The 25,025-nt window shown below is 33.2% G+C and overlaps 1 protein-coding gene across 1 annotated transcript in view; it reads right to left on the minus strand.

The window, feature by feature from the left end:
* The window catches only part of LOC144845080 (beta-hexosaminidase subunit alpha-like), a 69,506-nt gene that overhangs the window by 32,927 nt on the left and 11,554 nt on the right, over positions 1–25,025 (minus strand). The gene's annotated exons all lie outside the window — the stretch shown is intronic.

The raw sequence follows: 25,025 nt of genomic DNA on the forward strand, positions 1-25,025 counted from the left end.
GGAGAAAAAAGATATCGAACTACAGTAATATTCATGTTTAGGCCTATTAACTAAATGCAAGTTCAGTTTAATTACAAAGACGAGATGAGCTTAGAGACAGATACTATTTGTTTGTTTGTATCACGTGTAATTGCAGAATGTATCCGATGAGTATAGTATCATAGCGACAATAAACATCACGAAGATCGCGTTTTTTTTTATAAACGTTACCGCCCCCCCCCCCCCCCCCCCCGCCTTCCTAACAGTACAGTAGCCTCTTCTTCGGTTTGAACCCTCAATGTGGTCCTTTGATATTTGTTTTTTAGAGGGCTAGATTTAGTTAGTTATTCATTTCAATAATATCTTTTTGATATAATTATAGCTTTGCTTGTACATAAATGGAACAATGTTAAATGCTGACAAATATGGTTGGCTAATCAATATTACTGCCCAGAAAAAAAGTAACAGCAATCCTTAGAGCAACATAGAAAAGGAAATAACACGTCAAACACCGAATCTATCTGTCTGTACAGCCAGCATGTTGATCCTTACTTTCGGGTATTATATATAACATTGTGTCAAGCTACAAGCCATTATAGCGGGCGTTGAAGGCAATATAAATACACTGAAAAGCCAATGTAAGCCAAAATTCGTGTTTATCATTTTAGGAACGAAGATAATTAAGTCTCTAAGAGTTATGGGCTAAATCATAACGTATGACCGCTAACGACATGCTGCAGGTATATTCACTAAATTGTCGCAGTTTGATTATTAACTTTTTTCAATAAATTGATTAAATAATGTATACCGTACTCAATTATTATAACATGTACTAAGAAGCACCTTCTGATATTCATACATGACACAATTTCATTAATATTTTACCATGTAGATAATTTAGATATGTTGATTGAAAAACAACAAGGGTATTATTAGTAGGACTACCGTATATTTTTTTTAAATAAAAACAAACGTCATTAATAATGCTTTTTTATTTATCTATCGCCTTTCAAAATTGACAGTTCGTCTCAAGAGCCTTCAGAGAAAATTACAAAATAATAACGGTCACAAAATACGCCAATAAAGATGTCAACAAGTAAAACAGACATCTACTACATGATTAATTATTTTAAATTTGCATTATTCTTAAACTGGTTAAAAACACAGAAGTATTCTTCGTTCTAATGCTATGTTGCGTTAGTCAAGACAGAGCTTCACATGGTAAATTGTCTGTGGGATTCAAAGTAGTATTTGGACAAATCACTGCCATATTTGGACATATCACTGCCATATTTGGACATATCACTACCATATTTGGGCACATCACATTATTATAACTAGTTTGTGTAGACAGCGTTTTACTCTGGTTTGCTATATATTGATTTCTAATAGTATTTTGTTTAAGTTTTCAGATTTTACATACAAAATAGATCACATAGTTAACTTATCATCAATTTAAAACAGTAGCTGGTTCATAAGTAAGCCTACTGTATCTACAATATTATCTACAAGTAACAGGGCATATTCCGTGATATGCCTACATGTAACTTCTGTATCCTAGTCACAATTCCATATAGGAAACTGTACTCAAAATAAAACATTAATACTGGACACTACATGATTTGAAACTATTACGGTACATTATTAGAATACTAAGCCATGCATTGTATCTAGCACTTAAAGCATATTCAAATGCTGTTAAATACATGTAATCTACAGAAGTAGCCTTTAAAAAGTATAGAAAATTCATGACGTCATGTAGTGATGACGCATTAAATGATGACTTGAAAGAAGTCAAGAATTAATAGAATATTATGTACTTTATTTCAATCTTGCAGTATTCATGTAAAATTCCACAAACCATTAACGTAATGGTATATTGCCGCATTGTAGACCTGCATCTCTTTTAATATGAAATTCCAGATTTAAACAAAACTACAGTTATATAATAGAAAAAGTAGATTTAATTTCTTCTTGACTAACTTCAACAAATAACTCACAATATCATCATCATCAACGTTTTTAAAAGGTTATGTTCTGACGTGGACGGCTGAAAGGATATCAATGTATTGCATGATAGCAGAGCATCAATTATTGTATCAATCTTAACAGTCTTAAGTCAAAATGACATGAAATAAGACAGGGGAATGGATCATCGTAGACAAATACCCAAAACATCAACGATTTGTATCTATAAAGTTCAATGAAATCATGAAATTCATTTTGTATTTGAAGATAAATTACGGAGAATACTTAACGATAATTGCCGATAACTGCCGTTGACCTCCAGTTAACAGTCATAAGGAATCAAATAAATTCAGAGATAAATCTTTTATTTAACAAAAACCGTAATTTCCTATGAATAGTCTATTTATTCCTGATTATATGTTATTATTACCATAAAACTATATTAGTGTTATGATAATACTAACATATTCAACCAAAATCGCACATCTATTTCTGTTAGAATATTAATTTCAGATAATTCGATTTATTCACTTCATATTCATGTTTTTTTCATAATTCGAAAACTATTCTAGAAGAATTTATCGACATTGAATGATATTGTAATTGTTTTAATGACATAGGAAATTATACATCAAAAAATTAAAACAAATAACATCGATAACAGCGGCTCGCCCTTGAATCAAAGGAAATTAAGACGTTTGAAAAATGATGAAATGATATTGTTCAGAAAATTACTATTTTCAAAAAATAGTAACAGCTGTGGTATCATAATATTTACAACGAGCCTTCGTTTCAGGGCGTCGAAATCAATCCGGAAACGAAATTCTTTTCTAAAATGGTGAATCAAAGACCGTTTAAAAACGTTGAAACGAATTAATTAAAAAACGAGAAAAATTCCAACTTGGTCTGATTAAAATGATCGGCTTCTATTCTTACTAAAACGTACAGTGGAAGAAATGTTACAGACTTAAATAAGTAAAAACGTTTACAGTTTTGATCCAATTTCATCATAATGTTCACCTATATTTACTTAACCGATTCTTTTTATTGATCCATAATAAATCATCGATTCTTTTCGGACATTTAAAAAAAAAATATATATACTTTCTAGTGTTTTTACAGCAGCCAATTTCTTACAAAAACACTATAACATGATGGCGTTACACCTGCATAAAAATAAGATCAGCTCGAGCAATGATTTACTGGTTAAAAGAGTGTGTGTCAACTCGTATTCATCTAAGCAGCAATTAAAATCAAAGAAGAACATTGAATTATTATAGTTGGAATAAGCTCTAAGAGAAAATTTATGCAAGAGTTTCACAGGACACTAGATTAATGGGATAAACTAATCTGAACGATAAATAAAAACACACACAATGCTGTTGACAATGATCTGCGGCTCTTTGCTTGCAGTCTGTATAGGCATGTGGTAAAATAATATAACACAAATATTTATTAACTTATTATAACACGCCTGGAGTGTATCCTTGCCATTTAATTGGTTAATATTGTATCACGTGCCGAGTTCTACTTAACCGAAAATGATATGTAATGGTGATATTTAATGGCACTATTGCACGTTCAGCTTGTAAACATTTTTGTACCACGTGAGGCCGCGTGCGGAAATCATGTTTTGTGCGCCGTTTATAGTCGGAACGCTGCCTTTTTAATGACCTAGCCTCTTGCTTAGCATGACATTGATTCAATACGAAAACAGCGAATTAATTAAATTTTAAGTTTTAGAACAGACACTTTCTTGAACTCAAACATTCGCTTTTGTATATTATAGCATTAATAAATACTAGTTGTATCTACTACCATCAAACTACCGTGTAAGATATTTGAAACTGTAGAAATGTATTAGTTCAAAAGATTTACGTTTTGAGCTAATTTATGACGTCATTGCATAGTAATTAGTATTTATACCGAGAACTGTAAAACTTTTGTTTCACATTATTCTGATATTATTAATCCATTCCTTTGCACACTTTAAAGCGATTACGTCATAATAAATGTAAATCACTAGCGGTTACCCTGAAGGGTTTTCCTAGGGTACGATTCTGAGCTTGTAATTGTGATCACGTGTCACTAACATAAAACGTTTCATAAATCAAAATATATTAGAATTAGATGAAATACAAAGTCACAAAGAGCCTGGGATTTTGATTTATAGTCAATATTTAAGCTTTCTGTTGAGATTATGCTTATTGATATACTGTACTCAAATAAGATATTGACACAGCGTATAAATCCAACACCACTAGCGTTCATGTTATAGAGAATCGAGGTATATCATTTATATTACTGTATTCATCAGTAAACTTTTAAAAAGATGATATTATTGATAAAAAAAATGAATAATAGACATTGTAAAAAAGTTAAATGGTCAATCATATATCATTATTTTATGGGTCCTACATTGACTTTATCAAAAAGAATACATTTATCATCAAGTATATCCTTGCTATTGAATTGGTTGATTTCATATCACGTGGCGTTGGTTATTTCGTTAAATTCAATAGTAAATTCTATTGATTCTATTCAATGGCCAGCTCATTTTGAAATGTTGTGCCATGCGATAAGCCAATAAATAATACCGAGTACTCCGTATATAACATATAAAGCTCTGTTTACACTATCAAACTTGTTTGACAAAAAAAAGTTTGATTTGCCCAAATATTGTAATGATATGCCCAAATATGGTAGTGATATGACATCATCGTGTCCATATATGTGGGCACATCACATTTTTTGTCACATAAAGTTTGAGCTTTAGTGCCGATTTACAATACAATCCACGAGAACCCACACGAGACTAAAACAATGTTCCAAAATATAATACATTCACTTTAAAAATACATATGTAAAATGACAACGCAATATACAGTATGTACAACGGATGTTCAGCCCTCTTTTTTATCATAACTAAATGTTTCCCTACGGCCAAGTTAGAGTGGGGTAATATTCAATGTAACAATAAACGAAACATACAATACGTTTTAACAAATGTCTTGTTGAACGACGTTTATATTACAGCCGATTATAAGCACGTTTTCTAGTATATTACTATGTAAAGCCTACAGTAAAGTTCTCCGTACAGCACCCAATGTCGATTTCATTTTGATTAAAGTAGACATAATAGTACAAGAATTGACTGACAAGACATTTCTGAACCGATGCATTCCTAATACATGGTTCCATTACTGACTTAGCAATATTAAACGCCTTGAGGTTTTAGTTATAAATACGTAATAAAGTATAATACATTAGATTGTGGTGTCAATTATTAAGACATAAAAATTGTTTTCTATTAATTACTGTAATGTACGTCAAAAGCTGCAATATCATTTTTAATAAGTTACTTTATAAATTGAATGTTTTTTTTCATCATTTAATCATCTGAATACAAAGTGGAGTTGGGTGTATTCTGATTCTTTCAGATTGGAAAGGTATATTAATAACCTTTATTATATATATTCTTGCATATGTATTTTTCTTTATATGGATATTATTTAGACATTTGCATTGTTTTAGATTGTTTATAACATTTTTTCCTTCTTTTTAATTGTGAGTCTCAAGTTTTAACTTTTTGTATTGTAACATTGTTATGTAATCATGTATTGTATGTTGATTTTGACCGAATAAATGAATGGATGAATTATATGTGAAATAAAAAAAAAAGAATTTTATTCAACCTAAAGCCGCCGTACACAATAATACAATACAAAACAAGTTTTGAACTTGGAATACCACCTTTCTTCTTTAGCCTACTCTCACTCCATGTGCATGGCAGGCCCTATCGACAAAGTCTTATCCATTGTATAGTACTGTATGTTTTTGACTATTGTTATTTTTGTTGCAATTTGAACCTTGGAAGGCAAATTTCATTTACTTTGTATTTGACAATAAATTTTAACTTGAACTTGAAAGTTGTAGGCCTACATACGTAAGCTTTGTTTTCACTAGGACGCAACGCAAGTGAATTTTACCAATCATGATAATACAATGGATCATCATTCATCGCGCCGTGATTGGTCAAATTAAGCTTGGTTCCCACTAGAACGTAACGCAAGGACGTAAACGCAACGCAAGCGTTTTAACCAATGACAAGCGAAGTTATAGACAGTTAGCAATCACAAGCGAGTAAGACATCGCTTGTGATTGGTCAATTCACTTGCGTTGCGTTACGTCCTTGTGTGTGGGAACCACGCTTTACTTGCGTTGCACTTACGTCCTTGCGTTGCGCCCCCTATTGTGAGAACCAATCCTTCCTAACATTTCTTGGATACACTTTTTGTACCGTAATTTGTTTCTGGATCTGGATCATTATACTCCAATAAAGCAGGAAAACTGCATTACACTATACGACCTTCAGTTGTTGATATTACTGGGTTGTTTCCTATACTTCCGATGTTCTTATTTTGTTAATGATGTTTTTCCAATTTTCAACAACAACATGTTATCTTCGCAAAACCCCGTAGCCACAAAGCATAATTTTACTAAAGGACTGTATGTTACAAAATACTATTATATTATGTTTTGCTTGTAAATGTGTAGGCCTAATGCATTTGGAAAATACTATTATTATTCCAATAAATATTTTTAGCAAACCTGTTTGTATTGAATTTTTTTACATTTTTAAATGTAAAAAAATTTAAAAAAAATGACATGACAGGTTTTGCTTACGTTTTCTACGAATTCACAAACATAGGCCTATTTGGTACAATAAATCGAATCCAGAAAAAAAAGGAGATACGAGGTTTTGTGGAAGAATAGTGACTTTATGTTATTTTAAACATTTGAAAATTATAAGTTAATATATTCTAAGTAGTGTTTTTTAGCAGTATAAATAAAGCAAATACAATTACTTGAATCCTATTTACTATAAACACTAGGATGTGTATACGCCATTAACTTCAGGTACAAAGTAACCCTAAAATAGTTTCTTATCATACTTGAGCAACATATGACGCTATAGGCTCATATTTAAGTGGGCAAAATGGAGCAAAACATATGTCTTATGTCATCAAAGACAAAACAGCTGTTTATTATGATAAAAAATAGTACAATATTCTATTTTAGAATTGCATTTCCTTCGACGATAATTATATACGATTGTTTTAAAACAGGCACAGTAATCCTATTACTGAATAATTATTTAAAGTGTTCGTTTTTCGTGGTTGAAAACCTAATTTCAAAAGAAATTAAGAAGAAATAAGTCTCAATTCCAAGAGAATATTCTTCGGGTGTTATGCATAACTAATATTATCTTCTTTAAGGGATAGCTAGATAATATTACCGTACTAAAGAAAACAAGTTAGAAATTTCGCCCACCTTATGAAACGAAACCTAACCTACCAAATATTATGGCAGTAACATGAAGAAGAATAACTAGGTGCTGCATTCTCAACTCATAGTATCAGATTCAGATTCAGATTCGATTTATTAAGTCAGTTGGACCAGGAGGAAAGAACAGTTGATTCCCGTATGGTATCCGTTGGCAATAATCATTAGCAGATGGCAACAGGCACAACCATACATGACCTTACTTCCAATATTAACACACATCTAATAATCTATACAGTAGCTCATACGGCATGAAGGTAACTAGCAGAAGACACGATACTGTATAGGTTGTTCTTAGGAATGATACCGTATGCGCATCGGGTGGAATGGAGAACTAGAAATCATTCAGCAGATGGTGCTCATATTACTCCATTTTCTACTAACCATAAACTATGTTGAAGACAATCTGCTTTGATCATTTTCCAAATACAAAGATGTATTGCTATCACTTGGACAAACTGATTGGTCAAAAGTTAAGCATACTTACTAAATGAACCAGCTGAATGGTAACATGAATATAGCTTTAACTGGAGGCGCTGTTTGATGTTAGGTATGATGAAGTAAACTAACAAAGTAAACTAGGAATCCGGCTTGTTTTTTCTCTTGTCTTCCTCTCCTTCTTTAACCATTTTGTGGTTGTCATTCTATGAGTCTCTTTGTCCATCTATTGTCTTTTTGCTAAGCGTCTTGCTCTTCTTGATTTTTTCTATAATATTCTTGACGTGTGTTTTGTCTTTTGTCTGACTTTTGTCACGAAATGATAAATTAAGTATTCATCTTTTCAAAGCTTTCTGAGTTATTTTTGTTCCATTTTTCTTGGATGTTGATGATGACTGTTGAACTTTGTGCCTTGGTAGTTAATCTTAATTTGCATTATAAAATATTCTCTCTAGATCCTGATAAGAATTTCTAACTCCTCTGTGTTGTCCTGCCCAATATATTTCTTGCTGTCAGATTGTTTAATCTGGTTAATTTCTACTGTGATTCCTTTTCTGTTGGTCGTGAAGTTTGTCTTCCCTGTGCATTTGTTGACCAACCTATTTACTTTCACTATTTATCTTTCTAGCTGATCTTTCATAATTTGTTTTTCAATAAGTTGGTGCTTAAAAACCTCATTACCGATTGCTCTCTTTGGTCCAAGGTTTTCTTTAACATGTTATAGATTGTTACTGTGGTGGAATATCTTATGTGTGCGAGAGGAAAATTGTATCGGCCAGTATTTTTTAATATAGCCTTCTTTTCTAGAATAACTTTTGCCTCTTTTTATCTGATGGCTGGTACTTTCTTGTACTATCTGGTTGAATAACTTTGTTAGCTGCTTAATGGTCTCTCTCTTCGGTTCGTAATATTACTTCATTGTCACCTCTTCTGCTAAGACAATTTCATTTGTTATATTTTACCTCTTCATTTCCTGGGTTCTGTTGGTAAAATCTGATCAGATTCCTAGCATTAAAAGGCCTATAGTTACAGTTTTATATTTATTTTATTTTCACAAAATAATAAACTACGAAATTGAAATGACAATACATGTGTTGTATTGGCAGTGTGTAATTACAGTTATTTCCATTAATATGGTAGTGTGGTATATGAACTAGTATATTTGATGAGATTTAATGATATGCTATTACTTTTTACTTTGCATGACTTAGTCAAATTAACGTCCCATAAAAGTCACTCGAACGCACGAGTTCGCCATTTATTGACCAGGCATACTTTGCCGTACCAACGATTAACAACACTCGTCATCGCTTCCCATGACGAGTAGTTTTATACACGAATGTTCATAATGTGGCGAGTGCTTAAAACGTGATCACATGGTTTGTTCGTGAACCAGTTTCTATATCATCTTTATCACACTAGCCTCCATCATTAAAAATACGAATCTGTCAGTTTTCTTCAGGCTCATTTTTTTAGTCTTAGTTTGTCTTGCTATTTCTTCATAACTGTATTTGTTTGTATCTCAGATTGAGTATGAACTGATAAAAACTGATAAACAAACAATTTTGTATGCACTGCCCGTATATTGCTACGTTCAATGTTTGTCACATCGCCTATCTGATAAACAAGGCCATACACATGGCTGCAGTCGCGTGCTCAAATTTGAGTTAGTGTTTACCGACCGACCGACCGACATAGTGAGCTGTAGAGTCGAAATCATGATTATAGCCATTCAGTCAAAAAGCTGGCTTATCGTACGAGAATTCTGTGATTATACAATCTGTTCTATCTATTGTGAAAACGGGTTGTATTGCTCATTAACGTAAGGGATTTGACCAATCACAAGCGATGGATTATTCGAACTGTCGCTTGTCATTGGTCAACTCGCTACCTTGCGTTACGTTCTAGTGGGAACCAAGCTTTATGTGTTGTTTTCTGTATAATCAATATTGCTGTTATTATATCTCTTGCGGCTTATGGGATGAATTCATTAGTATTCACTGTTTCAATACAGTAAAGTTTATCTACTAAAATCTGAAATTATTGAACCAATGAACATAAGAGTGCACAACGTATTATTGTTTGAGTTTAATTTTCAACGAAACGAATCTTAAAATCAGGGTTTAGAATAAGAAATATGTATTTTCATTTAATATCTGGGGTTCAATTAATGGCGATTATGGGCTCAAGTTAAAGACGAATTCGTGATTAAGTCCGCAATTTCTGATCCTAGAAGTTATACAATATAAAAGGAGATCAGAATACAAGGTCATTAGAAAATATGCAATCAATACTTTGATTTAAAAGTCTTTTTAGTTTATTGGTTGCTTGGAAACTAATCTGCGCAACAAATGTCCTATACTAAATGGCGTGATAAATCGGCCAAGTGTTTATACTGTTACGTAGGCCTACGCTATACAGTATAACATAATGTTTATACTGTATGCCTACGCTATACAGTATAACATATACTGTAGTAATATAAATGTGTTGGCTATGATTATTGTTCAAACCGTAACCCTCAAGTTGCTAATTAGTTGACTGGTTGTAGCTTAATGTATAATTATTATTTGCCATTGAAAATCATTTTAGTGTTATGCAATTTTATATGCTGTAATGTTATCCATTCTTTTTCAGTTCCTTTTTTCTAGTATGTGTGTCTTTTAAAGTTTAATAACAAGGCCATATATGGCTGCAGTCGCGTGCTCAAGTTAGTGTTTACCGACCGACCGACCGACCAATCGACCGATCGACATAGTGAGCTGTAAAAAATAAATAAATAAATAAGTTGTTGATAAAACAGGTTTAAGTTTTTTGTTTGTTTATCAGCTTATTTCGTCTCCTGGTTTTTGTTTGGTTAAAACATACATCCGGGTTATTGATCAAACAATGGTCCGTTCGAATGTGTGATGAAAGTTTGATGTAAATGTCAAGTTATTTAGGTTGTTGTGATACATCAATTATTTAATATTTCTTGTGGGAAGTTGGTTGTAAATAGCTGTAATTTGCTCACTTGAGAGATACCACTTACTTAGAATAATTACAACACTGTTACACTATTTTACATTAAGGATGTTTGTCATTGAAGCAGATAGCCTTTACCGATGCTAAAAGATATTTTTACAGGTGTTTTTTTATTTACGGGTCTTAGGGGTAGATTAAGTACAGGAGTATTGACACGGGATTACCATACTGAATGTAGAATTGAAACCAAAATGAACAATCTTTCTTTTACGTAATCTAGATTTCAACTTTCTTTACCGTCAGATGCTCGTTTGTATACCTATGTGGATTAACACATGTATATACCGTAGGCTATTAACACTGATTTTTGCAATCCTTAGCGTCTAGACTATGGAATCAGTCATATTACACTAATGATTAACGGTGAACCGTAATTACATATCATTTTAGATTACCGCAAAATATGGCAATTAAAATTGTAATGGGATTGGCATAACGTTTTACCTATAAATATAGAATTAGAGGCACCGTCAATTTAATATCGTAAACATGTTATTCGATAATGTGCAGGGTTAACATAAGTCATAACCAGGCTCGCAAAACAGGCTTGTATTTCAGCACATCTGTATTTCAATTGCGAGAAATATCAAACAAAATGAACATGGGTTTATGTTTAGTGGTAGGCCTAGTCCTATCGGCGTTGTGGCAGCTCCAGCAGAGTGTACGGTACCACGAGCATATAGTGTACTGTACCACAGGAAGAGTGTATCACAGGAAGAGAGTAGGGCCTTACCACAAGAAGAGTGTATAGTAGGCCTACCACGAGAAGAGTGTATGATACCACGAGAAGAGTGTATAGTAGGCCTACCACGAGAAGAGTGTACCACAAGAAGAGTGTACCATGAAGAAGAGTGTACCATGAAGAAGAGTGTACCATGAAGAAGATTGTACCTGAAGAAGAGTGTACCACAAGAAGAGTGTACCTGAAGAAGAGTGTACCACAAGAAGAGTGTACCATGAAGAAGAGTGTACCTGAAGAAGAGTGTACCTGAAGAAGAGTGTACCAAAAGAAGAGTGTACCATGAAGAAGAGTGTACCTGAAGAAGAGTGTACCACAAGAAGAGTGTACCTGAAGAAGAGTGTATCTGAAGAAGAGTGTACCACAAGAAGAGTGTACCATGAAGAAGAGTGTACCTGAAGAAGAGTGTACCACAAGAAGAGTGTACCTGAAGAAGAGTGTACCACAAGAAGAGTGTACCATGAAGAAGAGTATACCTGAAGAAGAGTGTACCAAAAGAAAACTGTACCACAAGAAGAGAGTACCAATTTTTTTTGTAAAGAAAACAGATTATAGTGTCATGTTACTGTATCTCATGGAAGTAGCATTTATGATGTATACTAAAAATATATTCGTTTCTATTTATAGATTGCACTACTGTAAACATATAAGCAGTTCAACGCGATTCCGGATGAAAATACAGCTCCGAGTGTTGTGAAGAGTTTTCAAGAGTCTCTATGATAGTCAAGTGGTTTAAGATAAGGACAGTACCGTAACTCGGCTGGTGACCTTTGCAAATCTTATATAACTGTTTATTTTCTAAAAATAATAGGAAATAAAAAAAGTATTTGTTGATAATTTCTGTGTCTTTTATACGTATTTTTAGAGGCAAATACAAGAATCAAAAGTGAATTTTTTTGATGGAAATGCATTGAAAGACGGAAAAGTGATGTTTATTTTCTGTCGCTCAAAGGAATGACTAACCTCTTCAAGGGATATTTAAATGAAGTAAAGAAAAATGAGAAACGGCATCAAACAGAGATCACACACATGATTACCAAAGCAACACCGTCGGGAAAGCATGTATTGGGGAGTTGCTGTTTTTTTGGCAATCCAACGGATCTTTGTGTTTAATAATGTCACCGTATTAGGCCTACACACTACCAAAGCAACATGCTACTTGATTTGAAAGCACTGGCGAGTCGTGCGAAGCTTTAATGTTTTGGTGTTAAAACATTTAAACGCCGATTGCGAACACAATCAAACAATAGCGGATATAAATCATTGAATATACAAACTCACCAACAAGTTATCATATCTAATTGTGTGGTTTATTACAGACATTTCTAAGATTCGATATTATCTTTAATTGACCCATGTCTGATATTGTTATAGTTAACAAGATCATGCCAGAATTATCTAAATTAATGGATGTTAAAGTTGGTTCTGTCGATACTTCAACACTATTTCCTATGCATTATTATTCCACCTACACGTACGTTATTTGATTGATTTCACTTCAAGTCAGAGTTTACATCAGAAGTAATTGTATACGTGTTGGGTTTATATAAGTATGATTACTGTACTAGTTAATGAATTCTGCCTGAAGTACCTAATAATGATTCCTTATATTGTGACCTATATATATACATTATATAGTATGTCGTTTCAGATTCTGTCTCCTTGCCTTGTTCTCGATCATCTGGTTTCTTCAACGTATCATTTTCATCTTTGATTTGCAAAGGGAAGAATGGCATAATACTTTACATTACAAGACTTTGAAAGTTGAGGCTTGCTGGAACTAAAGGACACTTTACACAATGCAAAAATGTGCTGAATATTGGCATTATAGGCCTACTACTCTACTCCCAATTTGGTCTAATCTAATCTAAATCACCAAATCCCTTTTTCTGAATCGGTCATGGAATTGTAAACAGAGGTCTACTATAATAATAAAATGAAAAACCGAGGAGACAAAATATCACCCAAAATCTTCAAAGAAGATTTATAGAAAAAAATAAATATACAAACTTTTCAGATTATTGTCGTTCTGCATTTCAGTGTCGTAATTCTGTCACTAGGCCTACATTTGGGAATTGTTTTTTGCTTTGTAATAGAAAGATCAGAATGTACACGGGAAAAACACATTGAGCTGTCTTCATTTAAAAAATAAAAGGCCATTGCTCCATTTATCTAGTAATCAACTTCATCTGATATGGGAGAAGTGTTAGGAATTGTCTATTGATAGGTTGAAGCCATAACTCTAAGATCGTGTTTATCACAAGAAGATTCACAAGTTTGGTGCTTAAAGCACGTTCGTTGTGCCTAAAACGTCACACTTTTGCACCTTCTATGTAATTACAGAGTTTCATGCGTATTTTTATTATGTCCGGATATTAGAAGAAGATATCATTGTATAGAACTTGGCATATCTAGCAGGCTTCTTTCTACTAATTGGTCATGTCCACGGCGTTATCCTTAAGCGTTCAGATTTATCGATGTAATTCCTCACCGTAAGCGTTAAATGAAAGTCACCAATAACATTACTTTTGCTGCGTTGTGAGTGCAGTTAGAAATAATTTACTGAAAACTGATGTGTTAGCTTTAATACCTATAGTTATTTAAAGGTCAATGGCCGATCAGCATGTTAACAATTTCCCGAAACCAACCGTTAGTTGCTCTGAACATGCCACATTTATACAATATATTACAATATTTATAGGCTGTGTGTCACAAGTTTAGTATGCCATCGGATTTACTAAAGCTTTTCCTACTATTTAGCTTAAAATAATACAGTCGTTTAAAATATTGAGAAGCGAGTCTGTATTTTATAATCGATAATTGTTAGCTGTTCCTTCGCACAAAAATACAGCATTTTATTCGATTGGAAAACAGACTACAGTACCTACTTGTTTAATCTCCGAAACTGTTTCTTCAATGAGTTCGATTGAAACGTAGTTCAAATCTTTGGAGACCAATAAATATATATTCAATTAAACAAAATCAGATTCGTATAGGCAACATTGATAGATAATATATTGCAATAAAATATAACATCGGAACTAATGCCATGACGCGGTTATTGAAAGTAATTCTCCATTACCGGTTATATAATGTATTAAGGGTATATGATTTAATTTACTGAAAGCTTCAATGCTGACGAATGTCTAGGGTTTATGGTGAGGTAGAAAGCAAGGTCTCCTAATACAGTTATTCTATTAAACGCACGTACGCAATTTAGAATATGCCTTTAGAATACTACCTTTATGTATCTTACATTCGGTGTACCCATAGTTTGATACAATTTAATCTGGCCTAGGAAAATGATGCCGACGAAAGATTGTGGTAACCATTCGTCATGATGGAATGTTGTGTACAAATATTCTATAAAAATGTAACTTTTATCATAACAGTAAAATGTTGAGTACAAAGGCCCGGTTCCCTCCACTGAATACAAATTGTTGAATTTTATTCAGGGGTTTTGAAACTTAAAAATGCTCGAATGTTGCCTTTGCGTGTTTTGTCTACCTTGATATGTATTTAGTACTCTAGGAAAAATTTTGAAAACCTGACATTGGGGGTTAGAATTCTATATCATTATTTGCTAATGAGCGTTCAGTACCAACAATGAAAGGCACATTCCATCAACCATTTCAAAAGGGGCAATTTGGAAAATCTGACTTTGAGGGTTACAATGTTATTGCTCATGGGCGTACAGTACCAACAATGAATGGCACATTTCATCATTTCAAAATGTATATATTGGAAACCTTGAAGTCGTGGATTAAGAAGGAGATGCAGTAGATGCATATTTCAGTATTCAGTATTTTACACCTAACTGTTGGTTTACATTAACATACAATATATAAATAATAAACATAATAATAAATAAATAAATACAATTCATAAAATAGTATATTTATTTAGGCAACTAATTGTATACATTTGACTGGCCTTTTCACGTGTTCATGACAGGACTAGGTATGGTGTGTTAGTATGGCTACTGGTCAGTTTTCTTCAACTAAATTATTTGAAACGATCAATAATGGTATAACTACGACACAATGTAAGTTAAATCTTGTGTTTTTCATCACGAACCGCATCTGCTTTCACACTTTCTGATTGATCTAGCTATTTATGTCTTAAAGTAACGAAGACAAATTGCTAATGGTATTTAACATTTCGGGGTTCACTTCAAAATAGGTTTTTAATTTGACAGATTGGCATAAAAGTGTATGTATAGTTGTACGCGTGTGAACATTAAACGGCCAGGCTTAAGTATTTTTCATTAAAAGTTGTTTGTCAGAAAAGCTTTCGTCGGATCGTCTGCTCTCAATCGTGCAGAACTCGCGCTTCTGTGAATAAAAGATATCCGAGTTATCCAATGTTCAAGATATATAAATACATTGGTTTACAATTGTCTCATACCAATATATATTCCATTTCAAGAGAAATAATTTGAAAAATCTGACGTTGCACTAATTCTCGTCTCTCTATTGTATCTAGATTTCATTGCATTAGAAATAATTCGGAATCATTTATTATTGTTTCACATGTATCACCTAGTATCATAGACCATAACACTTAACCTTACACGATACAAGCACCACATGTGATGGCAAATGAGATTTTACTAAATACTCCTATGACACTGGGGAAATATTATAGTATGTGGAAACACAGCACTAAGAATCGGATGGACAATTTCTATTCATAGCATGTATCTTAGTTGATATTCTATCAACAAATGTTAAGCTCTGTCTACACTACTGTGACAAAGACAATGTGATATGCCCATTATTGACACGATGATGTCATATCATTACCATATTTGGGCACATCATACTTTTTTTTGGTCAAACTAGTTTGATAGAATAGCCAGAGCTTTAGTTGATGTGCAGCATTTTTACAAAGAACATTTTAGACAACCGGACATAATAACATAATCAAATAATCAATCAATGTGTGGACAACCTATTACATACGCGTGGTGATGCATAATGTTGTCGTGTTTTATTACAATTTCACAGGCCGTTTAAATTAATTAAAAGTAAAATCAATTTATTTGTGTATGATCACGGAGATAACAAATTTAACTAGACATGAAACTCGTCACTTTGACGAGTTAGTTATCCGCACCACGACAAACGCCACGTGCACGTCATACGTTGGAATATTGCACACAGATAAAGATTATGGCATTATGACAAGAACTGAAGAATATGACATGCTGTTAGTGCTGAATTTTGTGTCATATAGTATATACATGCAAACAGTATAAGCTGTATACATATTACATACAGTGTAGAATAGGTGAAATTACGGGACCCGCCATTTATTCCAATTTTTAACATGGCGACGGTATCAAAATGAAACACTTAGATAGCAATTTCAGAAGGAAATTATCTCAGGAACAACATATTAACGTGTAGAAGAAATTTGAATACGTAAAATATAGATGCGCACCCTTTTAAATGTGATGAACTATTACGCAAAATATGAAAATACGACTTTTTTTATTCAACTGGCCATATGATGACGTCACAACATCCGATTGGCAAAATGTTTACATGAATTCGTATCTACAATCCAATAGCTTCCAGAAAACGTTTTAATCGTGATTATCACATTTTATTCTTACGAGCTATTACAGATTAAAATTTACTGTAAAGATGAAATTAATGACCCACGTAATTAAAATTTTTAGGCATGATGACGTCATAAAAATTAAAATATTTTTATCTCATGCTAAAGAAAGTTGATTGACCTACACAATATATAAATGTAGGAGAAAAAGGAATACAGATAAGCGCGATGCGCTCCATTGAATGTGATGAGCAATAACGAAAGAGACAAAAATCCTATATTTTACATTCGTGTGGCCATACGATGACGTCACAATGTTTTTTTAGCCTTATTGATGCATGATCCGATATCTACAACTCATCAACTTCTAGATTTTGTAATAAAAATAAACGGTTAACGGTTTACTTTAGAAACTATGACTGTTTAAAAAAAGACATAATTTTGACGATTTTTTAAGCTTTTTCATAAAAAACGCGCACGAATTGTCTAATTCAACGTGTTCGTATGGCGTTATTTAAACTGGAAAAGGTCTAAATTGTTTTCAAAATCACTGGGAAAGGCTTGAAAAATATAATTCAAGAGAAAAAAATATGTTTTTAACGCTATGTGCGCACCGCGCGCATAAAAAATTGCGCGCCCGTGGGAATTTTTGACATGCTCAAAATGACAAGAAACGCGTAAAAAGTTGATTAGAAATTAATTTTGCGCATTTTGAAATTTTAAATGCGCGTGCGCGCGTAACTTCTTGTCAAACATGCCATTTTTAATCCGTAGAAAGTTTGCCCCTGATATGACTTAAATTTTGTCAAAGTGTCAATACTAAATGACTTTTGGTTTTTAATCTATGATCAATCATTGAAATTCATAAAATTGCGCATAAGTCACGTTGCGCAACTATGACGTCATTCAAAAATAGGAGGTGCACAACTTCACGTAAATGCCCATATGTTGTCAAAGTTATGAAATGTTATGTTTACACATTTTAGAGGAACACGACTCACAAAAAGGAAGGAAGGAAAGAAGAATAATACAGAAAACTAGATTTGAACTCGTCACTTTGACGAGTTCGGGTTATCCGCGCAAACGCAACATGCACATACTTAACTATATGAACCTCGAAAATTATTATGCCATCCTATGACATGAAATAAATATGTTTACAGTGCTGAATTGTACCTATTATGTAGCATACAGCATATTACAGTATTTACAGAATAAACTGTATATGTTATATACAGTGTAGCATAGACGAAATTACGAGACCCATCTTTTAAATCCAATTATTAACACGATGAAGTCATCAAATTGACATTTAAAGATAACAATTTTAGAAGATAATTATCTAAATAATTACATTAATACAAATTTGATGAATTTTGGCCACGTAAAAGTGAGATGCGCTCTCGTTTAAACGCAATGAACTTTTAAGAAAGAGATGGAAATACGGCTTTTTTTATTCAACTGGCCATATGATGACGTCACAACATCTGATTGGCAAAATGTTCACATGAATTTGTATCTACAATCCAATAGCTTCCAGAAAACGTTTTATTCATGATTATCACTTTTTATTCTGACGAGCTATATAACAGATTGAAATTTACTGTAAAGATGAAATAAGGTGACCCACGTTATTTACATTTTTAGACACGATGACGTCATAAAAATTAAAATATTTTTAACTCATGGGAAAGATAGTTGATTGACCTAGACAGTATTAAAATATCTGAGGAAATGGAATACGTGTAAGCGAGATGCGCTCTATTTAATGTGATGAGCAAAAACGAAAGAGACAAAAATCCTATATTTTACATTCGTGTGGCCATACGATGACGTCATAACATCTGAGAGGTAAATATTCTGCATACATTCATATCTACAATTTATCTTCTTACATAATAAGTTAAAAAAATTGGGGGTCACCATTGATTCTGAGGAGCAATAATAGATTCAAAATAGGCATAATTTTGACAATATTTTGTAACTTTTTCAACTAAAACGCGCGCAAATGGTATAAATCAACATGTTCGTATGACGTCATTTTAATTTGAAATTATGTCAATATTTTTTTTAATCACTAGGAAAGGCTGTAAAATCATAATTCAAGAGAAAAACACATGATTTTCATGCTCCGTGCGTACCTTACGCGTAAAATTTTTCGCGCGCGTGGGAATTTTTGACATGCTTAAAATGTCATGATCAGCGCAGAAAGTCGATTAGAAATTATTTTTTCGCATTTTGAAACTTTAAATGCGCGTGCGCGCGTAACTTCTTGTAAAACATGCCATTTTTAATCCATAGAAAGTTTGCCCTTGATATGACTTAAATTTTCACCAAGTGTCAATACAAAATGACTTTTATTTTTTATCCTATGATCAATCATTGAAATTCATAAAATCGCGCGTAAGTCACTTTGCGCAACTCTGACGTCATTCAAAATATGGAGGTGCACAACTTCAGGTAAATGTCCATATAATGACAAAGTTATACAAAGTTATGTTCACAAGCAATAGGGGATATGCGACGCACAAAAATCCGGGAAAGAAAGAAGAATAACAAAGAAGAAGATGAAAAAAAAGATATTTACAATCACATGGGTTATCCGCAACTAAGTTGCGGATAACCAAAAAATATTGATCTCATACAATTACAAGGAGTTATCCGCTTGGTATACCAAGCGGATAACTAATAAAACATGGCCATATACATGGCTGCAATCGCGTGCTCAAATTTGAGTTAATAGGGAGGTTTCGCAACCTTACGAATACGATAACGAAAACGGATACGTCATACATTTGTGAAACTTTTGAGCTGATCCCCATTTCATATTCGTAAAGCGTATTCGTGTTGACGAATATCACCAGTCATATTCGTAACTACAAAACGAGTATAGTTTTTGATCTATTTGCACATTTTGCATTTGAATCAGGAACGATTCATGATTATAATATAATTATAGATTTATTGAAAGTAATTTACTAAAGTAATTTACTAAAATGCTAGGTCAATTTTGATAAATAGCAGTTTTTAAAGTCCTCACTCGCTTTGATGTTACGCTAGGCCTAGGCAGCCAAGCACCAAGCAACACGTACCCGCGCTTCACTCAAATTTACCGCAGTCATATTTTAGACGGCGCTCTCAATATTTCGTTGCCATGCGAAACAGATTTTTACTGGCTTACGAAAACGAATACGTGTGCGTGACGTATCTGTTTTCGTTATCGTATTCGTAAGATTGCGAAACCTCTCTATTGTTTATACAATTTACACTGCAGACCAGGGTAAGATTTCACGTTAAATAGCATGCGTGCATTTAGTTTCTATAAGCTACGGTATCTGATGTTATTAATCTGAATGTCAAAAAATGTTTTAATAAAAAGCAAATTGCATTAGCAATGTTGTTTTTTAATAGTTTATTCAAGCCCACCATTACGCCGACGCTACAATTTAAGATATATTCAAATCTATATTAAATCCTTTTAAGTTCATACGCACATAATTAATAGCCACTAGTAATAATTCATCATGTTCACTTTAATGTAATCAAGAAGTACAGACGAACTACAATACATGGCTTTTTGATTATTTAAAATTAAATACAACACACAACACAGAACGAGAGCGAACTCATTGTTCCAAAATACCGTATGATTGTACTGATTATTTTGGCCACAAAAGGAGAAACACCAGATGTATGTCAAGACGCATCCAACAACACCAGATGCAGAACGAGATCAACCCCATTCGTTCTAGAATAGAGGCACCTATGTGTTGAGCAAGAAAGAAGGAACTCCTCGGTAGAATGTCAACACACATCCAACAACACCAGATGCAGAAAGAGATCAAACCCACCCGTTCTATTGTATAGAGGCACATATGTGTTGAGAAAGAAAGAAGAAACTCCTCGCTAGAATGTCAAGACGCATCCAGCAACACCAGATGCAGAACGAGATCAAGCCCATCCGTTCTAGTGAGGCACATATGCGTTGAGCAAGAAAGAAGACCAGATTGTCGAGACGCATCCAGCAACACCAGGTGCAGAAAGAAATCAAACCCATCCGTTCTAGTATAGAGGCACATATGTGTTGAGCAAGAAAGAAGAAGCTCCTCGCCAGAATGTCAAGACACAGAACAACCCAACCCAAAACGAGGTCATAGCATGCGAGTTTCCAATTAGAGATCCTACTAACTATTACACACCATTGTTATCCGATGTTTTTGTTTACTGACATTTTTCATAATAAATTTATATATAGATACTTAATAGCCTTCTTTTCACACTGTTTTCAATTGTATAACTTAATCGTTGTTTTGTACGTACATTTTTAAGTCGTCAACGTTTTCATAATTACGTATGTGTGTGACAAATGAGGTGTAAGGTACACGACTCAAACTTAAAAGATGATCAATGTGATTATACATCTTCAACTCACATGTTTTTCTAATGACAAATAAGCTTTGATTTAACCTTGATGTATTTGTTATCTTTATGAGTTAAATTCAAATGCTGATGTTTAGCAAAAAATAAGTAGAAAAATACGTACCGACAGTTAATAATGAAAACAGAAACTAATAATAGATAATACGTACAACAGAAAAATAATCAATACTACATCGTAGACACTTACTAACTCGTCATGGACAGTTAAAGTCACATAAAGTTCACTTATGTCCAACTAGTGTATATTATGTCAATAAAGGCAATATAACCATAGGCATAATACCGAATACTAAAATGTCAACAAACAACCCTGTGATGGTGACACTCACATTGATGAACATGTTGTAAAATTCAGCGTAAAGTAATGGTTGGTATTGTCTACAATGCTAACATAAAGAATTGCACGCCATAAGACTCAAGTTCACTCAAGAATTTCAGTGGCTTAAAAGTGAATGTTGCTAAGAAAACATTTTTGTAGGCCTAGGCCTAGTTTAAACTGTAGGCCTACATGTGAGCTTGAAAACGTTACAAACACTTACAAAAGTTCAATATTGTGGCAAAGTACAGCAACCGGCAATTACCGGAAAGCATGACGAATGTAAGCATACAAAGCGAGATGAATACTGAAATATACGATCGTAATGGCGTAACTGGGCAGGTATATTCCCAACTGTTGTTATACCAACTTATCATCACAAAATTAATGAATGCATTAACTATGGTTTAATGAGACCGAAGTTACAGGCGAAGATGGAAATAAATGTAGGCGTTATTCATGATATTTTATAAACTGTTAAAAGACCACGGCATGTTTGCTACGGGACACACAATCATATTAAATTGGTTATTGATTTCCTCATACACTAATAAAACATGCAATTAATTGTGATCCATAGAAAGTGCACTAACACTGTGGATAATTGTCGTTCTCAACAGATTTTAATAAATAATGATGCATCATTATACAGTACGATGTAAACTTTCGTCATCATAGTCCATCTTCATTTATCATCATCATCATCATCATCATCATCATCATCATCATCGTGGTGCCGTTCTTGTGCCGTTGACGACCATGTTGCTCCATTTGTTTTTTGTGTTGTGTAATATTTCTATACTTGATTATTGTCCATTAAAATTCTCTTTTTGTATTTTTGCTTTGGACGTCCTCTCTGCTTTTCCCAATTTCAATCATTTTTCCTGTTAAAACACAGCTCTTCTAATAATTGCTCTCTTCTCATTACAAGGCCGAGGAATCTAAGTTGTCTCCGCTGTACGCTGTTGTTTGTTTAATTTTCTTTTTTCTTTTGTTATACGGTTTGAAATTATGGATCTTGTTCCTTGCGCTAATATTATGTTCGTGTAATGGGAGTTCCCGCATTGCCAATGGACAAAAAACCCAGCCTATTGTATATCAAAATGATATCAACAGTAACATACGAAAATACTATTGAAACGTTTATAATTGTTTATATTCATTTATATAATTTTATTGTTATATATCATTATAAAACAAGATTCATAAACAATACATTTATCACTACGAACATGTCAGAACTGCATAACGAATATAATTTCAAAGATGTCATGATAGATAAAAAAAAAAGTTACGAATTATAATAGCTGTGCCACACTGTCAATCATACCTTAACTCCGATAGGCGCCTCGTCTCGTTTCTAATAGCAATATAAAGCCCGTATAAAATTAATAAACTACAGCGATTTAATTTAAAATCATATTTTGAACAATAAAGAGACTGTCATCAATAACATTAGACACGTGTTGTAGAATAATGAAAAAATTTATTGCGTTTATATGTACTGAATTGAATATAAATTTGTCCAAAATGTAGTATACAAATAGTTTTGCTACAGGTAATTCTGTTTTATAGTGTATAGTATAGACACAGTGACGACGACAAGGGTTATGTAACCCAGAATCAAATCAATGAAGCCTTCCAAGTCTACAATGCATATTGCTATCCTCTCATTTCGATGGTTTCTGAAATGTATCGTGGTTATCCGTTGAGAGACGTGGCATATTGGGTGTTGTATATAGACACACACATGCGCTCATTTTCTCGTCTTCGGATGGGATGTAAAGCCGTTGGTCCCGTATAAAGAACTTCATACACTATATTAAGATTAAGGGATCATCATCCGGCGTGCTGAACTGGGTATGCGCAGAGGGTTTTTAGTTAGGCTTGAGGACGATTAGAATTGCATTTGCATTTACGTTGTGGTCTTCATTTCTGAATAATTATTACGATCAATGCGTCTCATGGGCGTTAAATAGCGGTGCCGATACCCGAAAGCGGCCTTTTGGGGCTTTCCTTGCATCATAGGATCGTAACACTAGTATCATGTTCTGTGAAGTTGCGCAATTCCTTGAATACATTATTTACTTATTAATACCATCCTCCTCATTATTCATCCTCTTTTCACAAAAGTGATCTTAAATCGAACCACAGTATAAGGCGATGCCATGTTAACTTTTTGTTTGCAATAAATGACTACAAAGAAAGAACATTGGATACAGTACTTTAACATTTACTTTATATGACTAATTCAAACGGGAACGGTATAAAGAAAATGATGATCATGAAATTAGGAGATTTAAAAACGAGAAGGAAAAGGGAAAGAAGGGAATAACATAATACACTAATGGCTGAAAGACAACATGAAAGAGTCTTAAAACGAACATTAAACTTAATAGATTGATGAATAACTTGTATGTAATCGAATTAGTAGTTTCAGTGTTTTAAAGGATTACAATAACGAAGAAATGATAATATAATGAAATAGACAACTAATAGTTAATTGAAAATTAATGATAGACCTAATGGTAACTCAATTCATTGCGTTATTGATCGCTTTCTAAGTTGAGATCGATGGAGCATATATTAATATAATCACGATCTAATAGAATCAGTGCAATTATATTATCATATTATATTATATTAGTGATAATAATGTCAAGCAATTGGATGACACGAAGGTCATTGGCATTTCTGACACACGGACACACTGCATTTTGACAATACAATTAGTCTACTCTATCCGTTCATTCCATCAAAAATCATATATCAAAAATAGAAAACAGTGGAAATCCAAAGGATTACGAGATAATAAAAAAAACGTCGAATATCATCATGCTACACAACAGTATAGAAAACGGACAAAAAGTGACAATTTTCGCCATTATCGAGTATAGAGGTAGACGTTGTATGCCCTTGATATTGTCAGTGCATGTGGAGGCTGATGGAAGCATGCAAACAAATGAATTGAAACCAACGAAACCGAAAATTGGATATGGTCCATGTACTATGTACTACCGTGTGTGTAGAAACTGGGAAATTAACAAGGGCTTTAAATGGAAAACACAAATCAAATGCTCCGGTAAAATATATTAAGAAATCAATTACATTTACCATAATTAACAATAACCATTTTATTAAAGCTCTTCCAATCATACGCCCAAATCAAGGTACGATCACATTCTAACATCATTTAATTCAATGTAAATT

This window comes from Antedon bifida, chromosome 6 (genome assembly GCF_963402885.1).
Source record: "Antedon bifida chromosome 6, ecAntBifi1.1, whole genome shotgun sequence".
Taxonomy (NCBI): domain Eukaryota; kingdom Metazoa; phylum Echinodermata; class Crinoidea; order Comatulida; family Antedonidae; genus Antedon; species Antedon bifida.